Source organism: Colius striatus, chromosome 5, assembly GCF_028858725.1.
Source record: "Colius striatus isolate bColStr4 chromosome 5, bColStr4.1.hap1, whole genome shotgun sequence".
NCBI classification, from domain to species: Eukaryota; Metazoa; Chordata; class Aves; order Coliiformes; family Coliidae; genus Colius; species Colius striatus.
In genome coordinates, this window is record NC_084763.1 from 7,377,945 (window position 1) to 7,393,755 (window position 15,811).

General features: G+C 41.1%; 1 protein-coding gene across 1 annotated transcript in view; it reads left to right on the top strand.

Moving 5' to 3' along the window:
* The window catches only part of CPNE4 (copine 4), a 215,450-nt gene that overhangs the window by 585 nt on the left and 199,054 nt on the right, over positions 1 to 15,811 (top strand). The gene's annotated exons all lie outside the window — the stretch shown is intronic.

Here is a 15,811-nt window from a genome sequence, read left to right on the forward strand (position 1 = left end):
TTTGTTTGTTTTTTGTGTGCGCTGCCAAAGATAGAGTGCTGATGAGATTAATGTCCGTTAGATTGAAAGACAGAACAAACTTCCTATGCCGTTAAAATGAGAGTTACGGGCTTGGCGAGTATATATATATATATATACTTCGATATTCTCGTAGCTCAAAATAAACCTTTCCATTAAAAAGGAGAAAACCGGATCCAGTTCTTGCAGCTTTTCATTGATTAGATCTCCCTCGTGGAACTCAGCGGGGAGTTTCAGCTGATTAAGACCTGTAAAATTGTCCTGAGGTTTGTTACACAACTGGCTGGAGATGTGCAGTATGGGCTGTTAGATAACTTTGCGTCTGGGTCTTGTTTTCGCTAGTCCAGCTGAAGTACTTTCAAGTCAAATTAGTTTCAGTGCTCTACTTAAAGGGCTCAGCTCTCTCTACCAAAAATGTCCAAGGGAGTGAGAAGATTGTTTTACCTGCTTAAGGAAGAGTAAACCTTTTGGTTAAACAGAAAAGCAGCCTTTGGAGATAGTGGCTGAAATTTTGAAGTGCTGCATATGTTTTTATGGCAGTGCCAGGTGAAGTCAAGTGGTTTTACTCTGAACGTGATTTATTCCTTACTGCTTGTGTTGCAGTTGAGCCTCAGAAGCCCTGGTCAAGAACCAGGGACCCAGCTGTAATAGAAGATGTACAGACATGTATGTAATTATAGTCTGTCTACTGAAGAGTGTGTCTTCTGTTGTGATTATGCAGAAACGTTACAAAAAGCCTGACCGTTGCTCCCACAAAAGCCTGCAGGCTACAGTTTCAGCACATCTGAGCTGACTATTCAGTTATTGCTGTTCCATTTGTTCTGTGGTCCTAAAATACCTGATAGTAAGCAGATTGTAGGTTCTAGTCAGTTGTTTGTGGAACTTTTTTGTTGCTGCAACTGCAAACATTGCTGCCGATCTGCCCCCTTTTTAAAGGTGTGAAAGTACATGAAATAAACTGGAAACTTTTGTCTACTTTAAATAGCAGCAGTAGATGACTAGGCTTGGTGAGAGAGACAAACAAAACTCATCAGTTATATCTTGTGCTGTAACGACTTTCAGATGAGAACTCCTTTGGGATGGCATTTCTCAAGTTTATCCTTCTGTCCTTGGAATTTCAGGTAGCAAAAGTCTGATCAATTTCACTCTTGGAGTGAGAAAAAGGTACTGTATTGTGGTCTGTGGAGTTCAAATTCACGTTACTGGGAAGTTTCTAATAGCCTTACAATAATTCTTAGTGGGGTAGATGTATTTGCTACGTTGAGGGTAATTGGAATTGGTTGTCAAAGAACAGGCAGTGTTTCTGAAGTAGGGTATGCCAGTGTAACTGTTAGCTTTGGTGCTTCTGCACTGTTACTCCCAAATTGAGACCATGTTACAGTATGAATGTGTGCATGTGTATATTCAGTGACTGTAGGTAGATGGGTTGATATGGCTAACCTCATGGACACATTGAAGGCTTGGGTACCTAAGAGCCTTAAGGATAAATCCACTGAAGGACTCAGGTGTGTGCCCAACAGCTTTCATGGTCTAAGACTTCAGGTAACAAATTGTGGATTACCAAAGGTAAAAGTATTCTGGAAAGCTGTTAATAAGATTCCAAAAGAGATCTTTAATCTGGACACGAAGAGCATTATCAGTTTGTGTAGCTTGGTAGCCAGCGTGTAGCTTGGCTGTCGTTCCTAACTGTCCATCTAATCTTTGGGGAGAGATTTTTCTGAAACAAAGAGCTTAAACATAGCTTGTTTGCTATGCATTGTTTGAATTATGTTATAAAATGAAGATATTTCCAGGTATTGCATCCAACAATTGTCTGAAAATGTTTAAAGTTCTAAAAGCATATTTGTATTCCATGGCTTTCAGCATCTTTGCATGCACATGGGGTTTGGTAGGCAGTGGAATTTTATTATGCCATCATAGCTTCCCTTCTCCTAGGGTTGTTGTTTGAATGTTTTAAAGTCATCTAGTAGATTACATGCAAAACCAACACTCTGCCAATGGATTGTTAGAGTGGGGAATTCAAAGGTAAGATAGCCAGTGGTCAGAATTATGGTTCCCCGTGCAACCATTAGTCAGTAACACTTCACATCAGTATCCAAACTAAAATGTGTTCTTCATCGGAAAGGTGACTTTAAGCCAGCAAGAAGTTCTAACTTGAGGATGAAGAATACATGCCTGTGAGCACAAACAGCCTACACAAAAGCTGTGCTGAGGTTGCCATGAAAATGATAACTTTGGGGTTTAAGCATTTGTGGCTCAAAGTTTAAGTCTTCAAAACCACAACGTGCAATTTTAAAGAGCAGCTGAACAGTTTGAGTTTTTTACAAGATGCCTAACAGCAGAACCTCAGTGTAGTAAGACACGCTGCTTGGAGGAGTTCTGCTTTTGTCTTCACTTGGAACTGAAGTGTCTTTTCCTGATGCTAGCTGTTGGCAGTGAGAGGTATTTATTCCATGTAAACTCAGATTTGAGTAGCTCAAAACCTTCATGTTGACTGTCTCTAACCATCCAACTGTAGTTTCTGTGTTTACTGCAAATTAACAAAAAAGTTGTGTTAATTTGCTTCTACTTGCCCTTTTGTGCTGCAGATGCTACACAGCTGTGAAGTTGCCTTCTAGCTCTGATCTAAGAACATGCTATTTTTCAAGGTGGTTTGAGTGTCCTTAAACAGCTTTGATTCTCAAAGAAAGGTAAATTTGAAAGTGGCATTTGTGCCCTAGAAAAAGCCACACAGAAATAAGGGGAGCTCCATGTGTGCTTAAAGACTAACACATGCCCAAGTGTTTTGGTGAATATGCTTGAGTGCTCTGCTGAATCACAGCTATGAGCGTGCAGAAATACTATAGCTACAAAGCCTGCTGCTGCTGAGTGCTGCGTGTGTGATGTATTTCAGTGTGAGTGTTTGGAGACCATCCCAACTGTAAAAAATGAATCGGGGAGAGGGATTGTACATGCTATTGGACGAGAACGGAAACATAACATTGCAAGTGGTTTCATTCAGGCTTTGCTGGGAAATCTTACCAGGACTTTCTCTCCGATACTCCGATACCAGGTGAAAACTGTAAACAGCCCGATTCCTATTGATTTCCTTAGGAAAGTGACCTCGGGAGTTCTGCGGGTGACCCGCAGACAGTGTGCTACTGGCTCGATAGGACCGTTTTTGCGATCCCGGTTTGGTCGGCGGGGCTGGCGCTCAGTGGGGCAGCTGGCGCGGACGCGCAGTGCCGGTACCGGCCCCCCCGCTGGCCTGCCCGAGCCCCGCAGCGCCGCCGCCAGGGGGCGCGCGAGGAGCGGCGGCGGGGCTGGCGGGCGAGGGCGCGCCCCGTCTCCCCGCCCGGGGATCCCGGAGTTGCGGAGCGGGGACGTCACTCCCAACCCAGCCGCTCCGTTCCGCGGGGCGGCACCCGCCCGTGGCCTCTCTCCGCACAGCGAGGCAGCGCGGCGTGTTGCTCTGAGTGCGCTTGTTTCGGTAGCGAGGGAAACTGGACCGAGGCAAGGCACCGCACGGTGCCGCGTGGGTGGTTGCACCGAGGTGTAAGGCAGTCGGAGCGACGAATGCTTCGGAGCTGCGTTCAGATGAATTTTGAGTCTAAAGCTGTCTGGTGTCACAGGGCCCCTGGGGAGAAGGTATCTGAGCACTGCGGCTGGTTCCCATCGGGAGCGGCCCTCAGCGTTGCTCAGAGAGCTACTGGAAGGGAGTGTAGGATAAAGATGCTGCTGCTTTGGCAGAAGTCCTATGTCTAGGAGCTTGTCTGACCAGGTGTTTCCTCAGCTGACTTAGCTCAGTGCCCCACCACTGACATCTTCTGACCACTAACCTTTCCTACTTTTCCTGCTGGAAGGAAATGGCTGCCAGCTTCTTTGGTAGCCTGACTGAAGGCAGTACAAGAAGCACCTCAGAATGGGGTGCTGAGAGGATTCTTGACTAGACCAATCTTTTGTGGTCAGAATGGTGGTTCCCCGTGTGCCTTTGATTCCTCATTTATTTTCAGTAGATGCATGATTGACACAGGGAGTGCCTGCAGCATTTAGTTTGCTGAAGAGTGTAGTTCATGGATCAGTGAAGTCTGTAAGGAGCTGTCATGGAGAGTTGGGGTGGTGTGGCATGAGATTCCCTTTAGTTGAACAGCAAACAAAAGAAGAACAAATGTGCCCTAAGCAACCAAACTTATGTTGATGGAAAGGAGTGTGAGCTGTATAACTGCTCTAGCATGACACCTGTGTGGTTGCTTTCCTAATCTACTGCCTGCTGTGGTTCCCCCCAGTGAATTATTTACTGTGAATTGATCAGTAAATGTTATGTAAATTGTTAGTCATCAGGCAGCAAGACAGACATACCCTGTACAGCTGGAGAGAGCAGGACACCCTTCTTACAGGTAGGTAAAGCCAGTCATTTGGCTGTGAGCTGCAGCTTTGACATGAATGGTATTTGGAATTAATTTCTAACTGTTTTGATTGTCTGTTTACTTAAGGGAGTTTCTCCTCTTGCATTATGCTGTCTAGAGCCTTCAGGCAAGATTGTTGTTTTTAGTAATGCTTGTCACTGTGGCTCAGCATAATGTGAAGGACTAGGATTGTTCATGTTAATTGCTACCTGGAAGGATTCTGTCAAGAGGCAAGTGAATCTTCAGGTATCTACAGAACGATCTTGTTGAGTTAAAAAAAATATCTTGTACAAGATCTGCAGTAAGGTAACACCTATGCAGTTATGTGAGGGCTGTGACTGGCACTTTGATGTCAATGCCAGTAAAATCCTTGGAATTGTGAACAAATGAATAGCCCACAGCTAACAGTGTGTTAAGTAATGTAGACAGCTGTTTCCTTTTTGGTTTTATGCTAATTGCTGCTGTTACCATCACATTTAGGAGCATATGGACTTGGGCTTCCTTTATATACTTCAGGTGCAAATGTTGCCTTGGTACATCATATATTAGTAACAGAGAAAAGCAGATGCTTTTACTTGACTGTTAACTTATGGAGAAAGTTTTAGGCAACCATTAAGATTCAGTGAGAAAGATTGAAAATGACTTGGAGATCTTGCCAGACATTTGGCCAGATAGACTCATCTTTGTACAGTGATCAAAAAAATGAGAAAGGGAAAAAAACCCCCAATTATTTCTATGGAATTAGTGCATGGATAAAGGAGTGGAGAAGAGGAAATAGGGCTACCCTGTTTGTCAGAGTGGTTTACATAGGGTCCAGTTCCCTGTGAGGCATTGCAAGCAGCTTGTAAACTGCCTGAGTATGTTCTTTTTGAACTTGCAGAAAGCTTTTGGTCGTAAGTTTGTGCTAATGGTCTGGGCTGAGGCTCAGCTTCACTTGCGTAGAAGAAACGGAAGAAGACTTGCTGTGCAGCAGCTTGGGTTTTGGTGATTTTGCAGAGGTATAAAGTAAAATGTCAGTCCTTGTGTTGGGAGTGACAACATAGGCTGGAGTTGGCCACAGATAAGCAAAGAAAGAGCGAGGAGAAGCTTCCAAGGCACATGTAATTTTATCTGAATTTAGGAAAAGTCCATTTGTCTCGTCATCTGGATTAACTGCTACTTCATCAACTTCCATTTTCTTTTTGCTTCTCTTTGTGACACAAGCAACTCTGCCAACTTGGATAGAGATTCCAAATAAATATTTCTCAGTTTTTATTTGATGTCTTAAAAGCTCAACTGCAGCTTATAGGAAGAATGACAATACCAGTCCTTTCTTCTCATGTCTATCAAAATCTTACCATCCAGAAGAAAGAATTGTGCTATAGGACTACACAGTAATCAGAACTAGGCAAGGTGGTGAACTATGTTTGAAAGTAGGTTTTTCTCTCTATTGAAGGAATAGGAGATGAGGCAAAATAACCATTTGTTATATGGATGTTTTAACTTCAGTTTGAAATGTTAGATGTAGCTTATAATTGGAAACAAGAGACTAAAACCTTATCTCTCTGAACATGGATTTGTAATGAATGGCTGGTTTAGAACAAAGTACAGACCAAACAGCGTGAAAAATGTTTAAACAAATGTTTTTTATTAGATTATCCCTTAGTGTTGAATTAAATATTGTTTCACTTCTGTAATTATTGTAAGTGCCAAGAAGGACATGAAAGTGATTGATTATACAACAAAATATCTTTGCATGTGGGATTTTTTTAGTCTTGTTTATAGGTGAACCATATTCAACCTATATGGACCCAAGGAAGAGATACAACAAGACAGACCTGACTAAATTGGTGTAATGCCTTCTCATCTACTCAAACCAGTTTGAAAACCAAGAATAACTGCAACACAATAAAGTTGATTGCAAGGATAATTCTGTAGGAGAAGTAGTTGTTAGGTGATGAATTCATAAATGTTTTCCAAGGACTGATAAAGCAGATGGTATTCCAGTCTTTGCATACAAATATAAAATATGTAGTCTGTAGGTATGAACAAAGGCTTTATTTAAACATGAGTATATTCATAACAGTAGAATTTTAAGAACTATTCAGTGTACTTGGTCAGCAGCATAAATCCCATTAAGACAGAGATCTCTTAACTGCCCCCAAGGCAACAAGTTAGCTCTAATGCTCTCTCGGTCAGTTTGTTTATCCTTGACTATGAAAGCAAGATCTTAATCAATCTTTAAACCAGTTAGTAACTGAGATGTGGTAAATAAATAGGATTAGTGGGTAACCAGGCAAGACATTGACCAACTCACTATGTCCAGGTAGACACGTGGTTCGCAGAATAATAGCTGAGGTTGAAAGGGACTTCCTGAGGTCATTTGGTCCAACTCCTCTACTCAAGCAAGGCCACCTAGAGCCAGTTGCCCAGGACTGTGTTTAGACAGTTTTGGAATTTCCCCAAGGTGGGAGACTCCACAGCTTCCCTGAGTAACCTGTGCTCAGTGACCCTCACAGTGGAAAAGTGTTTAGTGATGTTCAGAGGGAACTTCCTGAGTTTCAGTTTAGACCCATCATCACTGGGCACCACTGGGAAAAAGCCTAGCTTCATCCTCTGCGTGACTTCCCTTTAGGTATTTGTATACATTGGTGAAATCCTTCTGAGCCTTCTCCAGGCTGAACAGTCACAGCTCTCAGCCTTTCCTCTTAACCATGGTGGCCCATTGCCAGTATCTCTCCAGTACGTCTGCGTTGCTCTTGCACTGAGGAGCCCAGACTGGGCATAGTACTCTAGGTGAGCCTATCCTGGCAGTGTTGCTGGCCTGGCAGCCATCACTACTGGGGAAGAATTGCTTCTTGGATGGACTGATTCTCAGTGTTGCTCAGTTGCTATATTCTGACTCCTTGGGGTCTTTTCCACTCTAAGTTTTCATAGCTTTTCATGAGGTTTTGTTTTTTTATCGAGTCCTTGAACTGTTAACAACCGATGTTTCGATGATTGTATGTCTAGCTGCAAATTTACCATTCTTATCTATCATGACTGTAGTCTGGGTATTGTCACATGTCTTTCTTGCAAGCTGCCAGTTTCCTTAGAAGTTTCATCCAAGGTTATGTAGTTCTGCTGTGTCAAAACTAGGCCTTGGATCACTGACAGCTGAACCCCTAGGAGGAGGATTCACACAAAGTTGAGGTGTGAAATCAATGTAAGCTATGTTGTGCTCATTCCCTGAGGAGGACACACAGTGACTAGAACCTGCAAGGTTATTTGAACTACTTAAAAAACCCCCTAGATGTGTGCAAGAGAAGCCTTGTAACTCGTGTGCTGCCCTTTTATCCATCAGTGTGTTTTCATCTGTATTTCTGACACTAATGTGGTTTATATTGGTCTCTTTGCCTGGTATTAGACAGTGACAAGTGGTGCTGATATGGATTGCCTATGGTAAGGAAAACCTTTTTGGTTTTTGTGCCAGGCAAGACTTGGATTGAATAATTAGAAAAAATTCTTTGCCCAAAGGGTTGTCAAGTACTGGCACAGGCTGCCCAGAGAAGTGGCTGACTCACCATCCCCTTAGGTATTTACAGAGGTGTACTTAGGTTTTAGAGACAGGGTTTTGTGATGGACTTGTCAGTGTTAATGGGGACTTGATCTTAAGGGCCTTTTCCATCAAAAATGGCTCTCTTGATTCTGAAACAACCACAAAACCACAAAAGCTATCAAAAGACATATAGGAAGGTGAGACTAGGGATGTTGACAAGAGTTGTAAAAGGCGCAATTGACTAAGGATGAGAACCAGTACACTGGTCTGTTCTCTTCTATGCCATTTGGTAATTAGCAAAGCGTGGTACAATATGTCAAATTGGAGAGAAGGGAAAATCAGAAGGTTTTGCAAAGAAGGGAGATGATACTTTTGGTACTTCCCAGGAAATAGAAGAATTGAAATTTAAAAGTAGGTTTTAATGAAAAAGCAGCTGGTAAAATTCTGACTCTTGTGAAATGCAAAGCAAAACTTACAGTAACTTCACTGGTACTGCCTGGGGTTCGAACTGCTGAAGAGCAGCTCTTCAAAGAGAGACCTAGGAGTCCTGTTTGATAATAAACTCACCATGAGCCAGCAATGTGCCCTCGTGGCCAAGAAGGCCAATGGCATCCTGGGATGCATCAAGAAGCGTGCGGCCAGCAGGTCAAGGGAGGTTCTGCTCCCTCTCTACTCTGCCCTGCTGAGGCCTAATCTGGGCTTCTCAGCTCAAGAGGGACAGAGAACTTCTGGAGAGAGTCCAGCACAGGATCACCAAGATGATCAGATGATGACCTTCTTCACCAAGAAGACCAAGATGACTGGAACATCTTTCATATGAGGAAAGACTGTGGGACCTGGGGCTGTTTAGTCTGGAGAAGAGGAGACTGAGGGGGGATCTTATTAACATTTACAAGTATCTAAAGGGTGGGTTTCAGGAGGTTGGGACATCCCTTTTTTCTATAGTAGCTAGCAACAGGCCAAGGGGTAATGGTATGAAGCTGGAACACAAAAAGTTCCACATAAACATAAGAAAAAACTATTTCCCTGTGAGGTGAGGGAGCCCTGGCACAGGCTGCCCAGAGGGGTTGTGGAGTCTCCTTCCTTGGAGGTCTTCAAGACCCGCCTGGACACGTTCCTATGTGACCTGATCTAGGTGAACCTGCTTTAGCAGGGGGGTTGGACTAGATAATCTCTGAAGGTCCCTTCCAACCCTACCATTCTATGATTCTGTGAAATATCAGAGAAGAAATGCTATGTTTTGTTATATTTGTAGGTTTACAATCTTAATACATTTGTTATCTGCAATGGAAAATCTGGTCAAACACTAGGAAAAAACCTTTCATTGGACCAGCAGTGTAACAGAAGGAAGTGAGATTTCAATAATCTTGGAAGTTTTAAGAGGAGATAGTATCTACCACAAGCTTTTGAGATACAGTTAATTGATATTGATAGTTCAGCCACACTCTTTGTGATTTAGATATTTGTTCAGAAAATAGGCTTTCAAATATGTTTGATTCTTTCTACACAGGAGGCAAAGCTTTCTTAAATTGCTGAGTGTTAAGGAAGCCAGCATGTTTCTGACAGAAAATCACAAGAGTTAACAAATTGTGAAAATAGTGTGGTTGGTTGCTTTATTTTTTTATCTTACTGAACTAAGATTTCAGATATTGTGCAGCAGGTAATGGCACTAATTTGTAAACTGACTATTTATTAACATTTTCCCATCTTTTTCCTATTGCGATTAGGCATTTATTTAGACCACCAAAAATGGCTCCTATGACTTGCTGTTGTATGCAAGTATTGGTCTGACATCTTTGAAAAGTTCCACCCTTTTTTGCTGCTCAAGATATGTGAAGTATGATGTGAGTGGCTTTCCACTACTGCTTATGGATAGAGGCTGTGGTATGTTCCGCTAACGGATACCACCTAAATCTTCAGATATAGAAACTAAGCATTCATCAGATGTTACCAAAGTGACAGGCACATCAGTCATCTTCTAACTACTTCTGCAGTAAAATTTAAATAATTGCATTGTTGAGGATTATTTTATACCTGGACTGATGGTGTTTGTGTGGTGTGAGGGGTTTTGTTTGGCATGCGGCGTGTTGTGTGGTTTTTTTGCTTTGCTTTGATTGTGTTTGGGTTTTGTTGTGAAGTATTCTGTTTGAGAGAAATTAAATTCCAGCAGTCTCTATGGGATATTTTCTGCTAGGTTGGTTTTGGGGTTTTAATTTTTGGAATCAATTGACTGGATGACAAGACTATACTTTATGAAACCTGCATTTTTAGCAGCATGTGATGCAGAGGAAGCCTGTCTCACATTCATCAGTGATCTTCCTGCTGTAGCAAAACAACAACTTGCAACCATTCTTGCCATGAGTTGAAATTTTTTAAAGCAGTGTTCTTCCTAGGTGTTCACCTAATTACAGCTTGAACTTGCTGCCGGAGTAGATGGATTTGCCTTGTTTGTTTGTTTCTAAAAACATGAGTCAAGAATATCAGAGACCAGTTGTTTTAGAGATCAGTAAAAACTTTTTTTGAGGAAGCATCTTGAAAATCTTAGAGAGTTAACCACTCAGAGGCATACTTGAAGGTTAGCAGTGATTCTCAGGAAGGTTGACTGGTGGAGTTTGTAAAATCAGCAATGGAAATGGCTTTGGTTTAAACCAAAGTTTAACCTGTTTAACCAAAGTTTAACTGGTGTTAACAGGAAGTAGTTTCATGGTGTACTTGTTTTCTGCCTTAAATGACTCTTTAATTTTTACACCCTGCTACTTGTTATGTTAATGTATTAGTGTCCTTTCCTGTCTTATTAAGCTGTATTTGGTCTTCTTTTACTGCAATAAATTGGCCCTGACAGTTTTCTTGCATAAATACTACCTACATAGTATTAAGAAAGTCTAAACCTGGTCTGTACTAAGTATAAGATGAAGCATGACTTTTGCAAGTGATGATGATGAAGCCAAATGTGTTCAGTATGCATTTAGGGTTGTAATTGGCAAAAAATCAGCTTTTTATATGTGACTTGAATTTTATCACCTTCTTAAATATAATGCATTTCACTGTGGGCAAATAGTTACTGTATCATCACTCACTATAGTAAGTTAATTTACATATTAACCCAGAGCTAATTTACTTATTTGCACTTATGTTCTGGTGGCGTTTCATTGTGAAAGCAGTTATGTTTAACAACCCATTTAGCAGGTGAATAATTCTTTCATGCTGTTATATCCATTTCCCAGTCACCATCCATGACTTGTCAGATACTGATTTTTTCAAAGAGTGAAGTTTTATATCTATGACTAGAGGCTAAATTGGAGTTGAATGAAATAGTGAAAAGAGAGTGTTGAGGGTTTGATCAATTTGAAATGGTCCATTTCTCGTGCAGTTCAACAGAACCGGGGAAGATGAATGCAGCAAGTGACTTGCAATGTAGCTGATCTCCTTAACTTCACTGATAAAATATGAGCTGCACTCAAGCAGCGTTCACAAATTACCACTGTGTAGGCTGACAGCAGAATGCATGAGGTCTGCACAAGTGGCAGTGCCCAGTGGTTTCTGAAAGACAGGAAAAACCAAAGAAGAGAGTGGCCCTAACATTTTTCATTCAGCTGTTGCCAAGAACTTCAGTCCAGAGTAATCTCGATTGTGGTTTCCTTGACTTACTGAGGATATGTCAGACCACAAATTCTGTTTCTCTAACTTGATTTTGATGTGGCCTTTGCTTGTCTGTGATAGCAAAGAACTTTGTAGTGTGTTGTGTGGATTTTGTGCTGGGTTTGTTATAGCATTTTGTTTTGGTTTTCTAAACTGAATGCAGATACCATAAGCAGATGGAAACCACCCTGTGGAACTGTAGTTGGAAAATAAGGTAGAAGTTTAAGTCCCTCATGCATTGAAGTGGAAGAAAAATTAGTATGCAGCTAAAAGCTTATAACTGAAGACTTTGTGTTAAATGTGCTTAGTAGCCACAGGTTGGGAGTAAAACACAGGAGGTGACCTCTGTGGAAAAGGCAATGCATTAGTTGTCAGTATAAAATATCTTGTGAGCCTTGTGAAGAGTGAGATAGTTTGTTTGGCTTCTAATCTGCCATGGACAGTGAGTTGCCAGGATTCCTGCTGCAAAGCAATCCATGTGTGACAGAAGCTTTGGGAGTAGCAGGAGTGAAAGGTATTGGTGGGGTAGAGATGGATGAAGCTGCTGAGCTTCTTGCAGGAAGTCCTGCCTGAATTGTCAGTTAATATTGACTTGCCTGTGCATTTGGGCTTATACTTGAGCGTCTGTAAGGAACTCTTGTGACAACTCCCACAGTGAAATCCCTTGTCTTACAATGGTGTGATTTATCCGAGCTCTTGATACCCCTTTCCTGTTGAGTGGTATCTGAGGTTTCTCTTTAAGTGTCTTGGGTAAATGTCTTGAAGCTATGTGACGATGCTGGTGTGAGGCTCTCAGGAGTAGGAAGACTGGCCATACCTGTTTCAAATAGTTTGCTGAATCCTTGTAAGCATACAGATAGGTTTCCAAAGATGCACACAGATCTTAGAAGAGCTTTGAGCATAAATATGGTTTAGCAACACAAGTTTCTCCATCTGTCACTTAGCCCTGTCTTTGTGTAGGACTAGTCAGCATCTAGTTAATAAGAGTACACAGAGAAATGCTCTGGCATTGAAAGGCACTGATTTGGTGACTTTTCCTTTCCTAATTAGTAGAAAGGAGATGATCTGAACATTTCTTCATTGCAAGAAAGAAGCAGGAATGCTTCAAAATCAAACCAAATGATCTCAAAGAAACAAGAGACTAAGATACAGTTCTTGTTCCACTGCTGACAGCATTTTTGTTGACACAGCACTCTGTATGCTGCAATCCTTTCATTTTCAGCATTAGTCCCACTCCACGTTTTCATGACATCTTATAAACAAAAAACGTGAGTCAAAGATGCTAAGGGAGTTCCATTCATTCTTTCATTTAAAGTGTGATTTTTCAGTATTTCATGGATTTGAAACACTTTGAGAAAAACATGAGACAGGAACCAGTATTTTCTAGTATGCTTTTTCTAAGGTAGTTTACTATGTAATGCATAGTGTGAGTGTTTGACTACAAAAACAGAGTTAGTTTATGACTTAGTTGCTTTTCCCAGCTATCCTATGATAAAATGTTTATTGGTATAATTTATGAGCCACAAGCTCTATTGGCTTCTAGTTATTTCTTTGAACAACAAGGTGCAGAATTACAGCATTTGCAGGCCCCAGTTTGGGGACTTTACTGGATTCTTTTGCATCATAAAAAATGCTTACAAAGCATCAAACAGCACTGAACTGGGTAGAAAATGAGTGAGGAAACCAAACCGTACTAACTACAGTGTAATGCAGTTTAACGTTATTCATTGTATTGTCACAACATTCTACTTTCAAACAGAATTCTACTTTCATTTGAAGTAGTTCTCATGGCAGCAGAACACATAGCTGTCCTTGGAAAAATCAACAGCAAGAATTGCTGGTCCTTTGGTGCATGGGCCAGTGGTTAGAGATTCAAACTTTCCTTTTTCTGTGAAGCATTTGTACTGGAGCTGGGTCAGAGGACAAGAGAACCATCTGGCTTCCCTGTTCCCTGTGGTAGGGAGAGGAGGTGTAATACCTCTGGCTTCAGCCTGGTTTTGTGTGGTATCATAGTACATCACTTCCAGGAGCACACTGTCTGTATGAGAGACTAAGGCAGCATCAGTAAACTGGATTAATGACACTGATGTTTGGAAGGAGAGTGGAAAGCCTTTTGAAATCCTTGTAGTTAGATGAAAGACTTTAATCTATCTTTCTTGACTGAGACCAGTATCCTTTAGCAAAAGACAGGTTTGCTAACAGCTCTTTGCTGTGAATTGTAATTCAATTTTTAGTTGAAGGCACTTGGCAGAGTGTGTGGAAATCGTGAATAACTTTATGTGACAGAGTATCTAACACTCTGGGGTTTTGGGGTCATTTTTCCTAGTAAACATTTTTGGTAGCTCTCTCACTCAGTTAAACTTGTATGGAAACTCCAAACAGTATTGCTGTGTAGCACAGGATCATAGAATTAGGATATTACTAGCTGCCAGGAGAAGACTCTCAGCTTTTTCTGGTCTTGCTCCTGTAGGGAGGAACTGTGATATTCTGGGGAAAACAGGGTTCAGGTGTGAGGGACAGCTGGGCAGCAATGCAGGGTGACAGATCTGACTTCACTGTCTGCCACAGTCTTTCCTACATGAGATGTATTTGGAAGCAGGTTTTAATCTCCTGGGAAGGAAGAGGCAACATGAAAGGTTGAAGCAGGAAAAAAAGGAAGATCAAAAAGAAAAACTGCTTTTGAAGTCACAGTCCAAGCTGCCTATGAATTCTTACTAATGTTGAGTAGTGTTGCTCCTTTGTGCCTTGGTAAATGAGTCACAAACATTGCTGCTTTTTCAAATCCTATGTAAAGAAGGGAAGCAATGCCACTCCAGCACTACTGACTGTGAATGGAGGGACAGCAGGATTTGCCTGCAGTCATGCTAGGGATCTGTGGCCAGGAGAGGGATGTTTGGACTTCCAGTCCAGCACACAATTATATGCATTTCCCCGAAAGGACATTTGTACAATGTTTTGTGCATATTGGTGAAAAAGAGCAGAAGGCTTGATCCCCAAATTGTGGTTAATTTCTCTTCAAATAAATTGACAGGCAGCGATAGTTGCCTGTGATATTTCAGTAGTGTGTGTATGCTTTTGGCCCAGTAGAAGCACTTGTAGGAAAATCACTATTAAGAAATTTAGAGCTATTTCTCTTCCATGAGTTATTTACTACTGAACTAACATCTAGGAAACACTCATTCTAAGTAAAATACTCTCAAGAGTCAATTTAGGTAAACTGCAGTACCTCTTTCTAGACTAAAAATTGCTCTGCATAATGTACATTAAAAAAATGACTAAATTATTTTTCCTGTTCCTCTCTGTCTTTGTTATATATTGAGATTAAAAATTTTTATTTTCAGTGAGTAGAGAAGAAAGCTCCTTTGTCAGCTGCATAAAGGGACAGTGGGAGGTTTTGTGTGTAAGGGTTTTCTTTAATCATGGCTTCAATTTTAAGTTGAATGTGTTATTATAATTGCAAGCTTTCACACTCCCATTGTCAGAAACAATAGCCTGATAAGTTTCAGAGTTTTGGCATTTTCCAGACGAATGAATGTGTAGAAGAATGTTGAAGACTGACCTAAATCATATTGCAATACCCAGTTAGCCTGTCCATTGCTTTAAGAACAGCATGGCATTCTTCAAACCCTGTGTCTGCAACAGTGGGTGATATTTGAGAATTAGCATCAGCTTTGATTACTGTTTAAAAAGACAAGCAGCTGCTTTGGGTTGGAGGTAAGAAACAAGATATTCTATCAAAAAAAGGGAAAATACTGAACTAATATTGTAGACCAATTATTAACAGCTTGCATACTTAACAAATCAGAGGCTTGCAGTAAGGTGTTTGATTTGTTAATGACAGTGTTTAACTTTTGGAAACATTTATGGATGTAGTGAATTCATTGTTATTTTTAAAAGTTTGTCCTGTCACCTAATGATAAATTGTAGACTTACTTTAAAACTCTGGTAAAGCATTATGCATTTTCTGATGCAGAATATCACTTTTTTGTTCAGTCATCTGTGCTGCCATGAAGATAAGAAACATTGCAGAACCAGGATTTCAAGTTGCCGTCTTTGTCAGGGCTTGGGTAGCATATTTATGTTGTATTCTACATGTTCTAGTGCACCTACCTGGTTGAATCACATCTGGGTTTTAGTGTAATTAATATGTCTACTGGCTTTTCATGGTATGAAACAGACTCTTGCAGCTCTTGGCAGAAAATGAAGAAAGAAAAGCTCAGTACATTGCACAGCTTAGATGTTAGACTAGGGG